Source organism: Poecilia latipinna, unplaced genomic scaffold, assembly GCF_001443285.1.
Source record: "Poecilia latipinna isolate Pla-1442-1.1 unplaced genomic scaffold, P_latipinna-1.0 Scaffold720, whole genome shotgun sequence".
Classification (NCBI taxonomy): Eukaryota; Metazoa; Chordata; class Actinopteri; order Cyprinodontiformes; family Poeciliidae; genus Poecilia; species Poecilia latipinna.
This window is the reverse complement of record NW_015113336.1, coordinates 224,393-228,529: the sequence shown is the minus strand read 5'-3', so window position 1 is coordinate 228,529 and position 4,137 is coordinate 224,393.

Sequence of the window (4,137 nt, the reverse complement as noted above, 5' to 3'; positions counted from 1 at the left end):
AGATAACACGATGCAGAAAAGCTCTGCATCTTATTGTGAAGTATGAAATAATTTATCCCTGTTTTCACCTCCGAAACTATGAAAACATATTTTTCAGTATCTGTAGGATACAAGTGATAGATATATTTCCTCAGTCACTTTTACTGGAGTAACTTTTTGAAAAAAGGACATCTATGAGTAATTTTATTGCACTATGCTTTTCACTTGATTAAAAAAAAGCTATTGAACCAATATGATGAGATGTGAAATTGCAAAAGTGAACTGAAAAGTTCATTAACATGATGGTGACTTTATGAAATACTGTAAATGTTAAATGAATGACTGCTAGTCAAACAGTGTTTGCTTCTTCTTTGTTGACTGATGCACGCATTGCGAGGACGTTACAAATATTTTACAAGCTGTAAAATATTTGTAACTGCACCAAAAGATACATTTGGTCCATGTTCAGTATTCAATTATTCTAACAAAGGCCACATTGCCTAGAAAGGGCAGAATCTCTTAAAAAATGTGAATCCTAAAGAATTAAAAACCTCATGAGTCTGCAAAACAAACAGAATAAAAAAAACAAAATAGGTAATGAGGGAATTAGCATTTTTATAAAAATGCTACTTCCAGAGCATACGTGGCAGGAGAGAAACACAACAACGTTGTGTTGAGCTGGCAAGAAGTTCTCACCCCCCAGGTCTCCAATGAATAATTCCCAGTCATGTGTTTTTGATCATTTGAATATTTCCATAGTACTGTAAAGAAGAATCCCATCATGACTCAGATCTGCATGCAGCTGTGTGAACAAAGACATAAAGAAGAAAAAGAGGAAAGAATGGCAATCATGGACGGAAATTTATTTGTTGTAGTGACACCCTGCAGAGAAGCTCCAGCCGCAAAGTACCGCAATCAGACCCCCATTCAACTGAAATGCTACGTCACTGGAATGTTTGTACCCAAATAATTACCACCAATTAGTTTGAGTATGTAATTAGTTTGGAGATGTGTTCATGAGATGTGCAAGCAGCTTACTGGAACACATAAAGCTTTAACTTACCTGAATTACTGCAGGAAAAAAATAAAATATGGCTTTTTAATACTTTCATTCTTAGGGAGGAGAAGACTGATGTCACTTTTTTTGGAATCGTTGGCCTGCTGATCTAACCAGAACAACAGGAATCCAGAAACCCGTTATTATACCCAATTTAGCACCAAGCAAAAACAGGATATGATCTGCCATTGTCACATATGCAAACAATAAAATCACTGCAGATGTGGAAACAAGTAAAAAAGTAGCCACAAGGCAATGCTCTGCTTTCCGCTCAGTGATTGGTGGTCTTGGGCCTCCAGTCAAAATGGGAGACTCCGATAAAGAAAAAAAACAAAAAAAAAACTGTTCCTAGGTTGGCTTATCAAAGAGATCTGATTAAAAAAAGAAAAGAAAAAAAACACTTCTGGACAACTCTAACATATCACAAAATGACTATAGGGGAAAAGTATTTTCTGTGTCTCTGGATTTAAACTGAAAAGGAAAACATCACAGATAGCCTCAAGCTAACAGATTTTAAAAGCACGCCAATGTTTGACTCTATTTAATACAACCTGCATCACTTTTCAGCACACTTATTTACTTTGTGGTCTTTGGTTATTTGTAGGAGAGTAAAGATACATTTGGTTCATGAGATCATACGATTTGACTATTATCTTCCGAGTAAGAATATTAGTTTTTACAAATGGAGTTAAGGTTTCACAGGCCAATCCAGCCCAGGACTAATCCTTACTTTCTAGTTTTCATGCATGTCTAAATATTTGAGTTTCCTTGAACTGATCAACAAAATTATTAGGTCTCTCAGTATAAAAGAAAGAAAAATACTTTGGCAGCTGCAGTTCGTCCACAATGCTGCTGTCAGAGTCCTGACTAACATGCCATTCCCTAAATCACTGCACTGGCTTTCCTTTAAGCAAATATTATAAAAATTTTGTTTGTGGTTTAAGGCACTAAATGGTCTAGTGCAAAATTTCTTTGACATCAAGTCTTTTTATGCTTTTGTATCCACTTTCATATTTCAGATGTATCTTTTCACAGGATGTATCTTTAAGATGCAATTTAGCACCAATAGGAAAGCAGAAAGCAATAGGAAAACTTTACCATCATTTGAAGTTAATTATTAGCCAGTTTTGGTACTGTCATATTTGCTAATATTCATTACTTGTCTTTCAGGCTGTCAATTAAAGTGCTGGAGGTATTTTTAGTGTTTTTGTCAGTGTCTTAAAACTAGAAGCTGTTAACACAATGAGGACAAAACTTAAGTACAATTATTTTTAACCCTCAAAAAAGCACAGAACATACATCTTCCCAAACTTAAACAACTGACCACCTTCATACAGGGGTTCATAATAATAATAATAATAATAATAATAATAATAATAATAGATTATACTTACTCAGACATAATGATAAATATGACTGTGTATTAACACTGTCAGGTCTAGTGTCATCAAATTGTTTTACAGTACAAATTATTTACATCAAAAACCATTTTGGTTAATTGATTTTCCATTTGAAACAAATGGAACAATTATATGAATGCAGTAGGGTGGTTTTAACGTTGCAGCTGGCGGAAAAAAAGCAAATTGTGGGTCTAGTACTCAACAAGATGCATTAAAGTTGGGGATAACATTTCAGGAAGATTTTAAAAATTTAATTAGAAATGTGACTGTGTCCATATGCAGATGACACATCTGCATCTGTATGCAGATGTGTCATCATGTACATCCATAAAAATCCACACACAAAAAAATTAACATGTGGTTTATTGTAGCTCTGTTAAACAATGGGTTAAAGATAAGTTCAGAGATCTGTCATATTTTTGAATAATGAACTAACTGTGCTGAAATCCAATAACCTTTGGTTCAGTTTTAAGTTAACTTTCTGTCAGATATGTTCTAAAATGTCATCCCTGTCAGGAGAAACATTCAGTCTGTACATTCAGGAATTATGCTCTGAAATCTTTAACGTCTTTGACACAGTACATCCCTCCTTCTCAATTTAAAATTCATTCCCAAAGTGTTTCTAATGCGGCTCCAGCAATTGATACCAGCTGTCCAACAATTTTTACCATATGTGAGGAGCTTAGTGTAAATATTGTACCACGGGAAGCCTGCTTTACATTTCAATTACTACATTTATGTAGTCGGCAAACATGATACACAGAAAAAAAATGAGAGAAACTTGACTGCCTGCCGTGATCACAATTCATCTTGTGTGGGAGGGGTTTCTGCATGGCTTCGGCATGAAACAACGATCAGCTGTCTCTCTGCTCAGTGTCCTACTTTGTGGGAGTGTCTGTCACACCATGCCTGTATATCAGAGTTAGTCAGTGCGTCAGGAGTGACTATCAAGAATACGTTTATAGCAAGCAATGTCTGTTAAAACAGTTTCTCAGCTTGATAAGTATTTAAATTGGAAAAGTTTTGTTATTTTACTGTGATTTATATTTGTTTAGTATAGATAAAAATCTATCATACATGCTGACATCTAAAGTGTTTTGGATGGCAGTACAGATGTGCACAGATCCACTAGGAGGTGCTAGAGCATCTGCTCTTTTCCCTCTGAACAGAAAAGTGCCCTTGTGAAACAGTTTTTTAAAGTTAATTTTCCTAAATTTTGTCTTAATAGAGCAGGCCAATCAATGTCATGGCCTTCCCTGCTAGCTTTATCCAACTTTTACACCACTGATGTAAGGCATGCATCATAATTCTGCACCAGAAGAAGCCAGACGTGGTAAACCCATACGCAAACAATGGTTGAGAGATATAATTATGAAATAATGAAAGAAGGCTGTCTCTGTGAAGCACGTCTCATCACAATCCCACAACTCCTACGCTTCCAGACAGACTTTTCTGCAGAAGCTGCAGTGCTTTCTTTGTTGTTACGTCCTTCTTTTTATGATCTTGTGACAAAACTGTCGGCTCTGATCGCTCAACAACTTTAAATCCATCCATCCATTATTATATCTGTAAATAACAGACAGCTGTGTGACGTCTGCACTCTTTTTCTGCAGATACGGGTCACTTTGGGGTTGTAAACAGCTCACAAGTCTGATTGAGGTTGCATTTAATTAGTAGGATATATGATCACAGAAAAAAAAA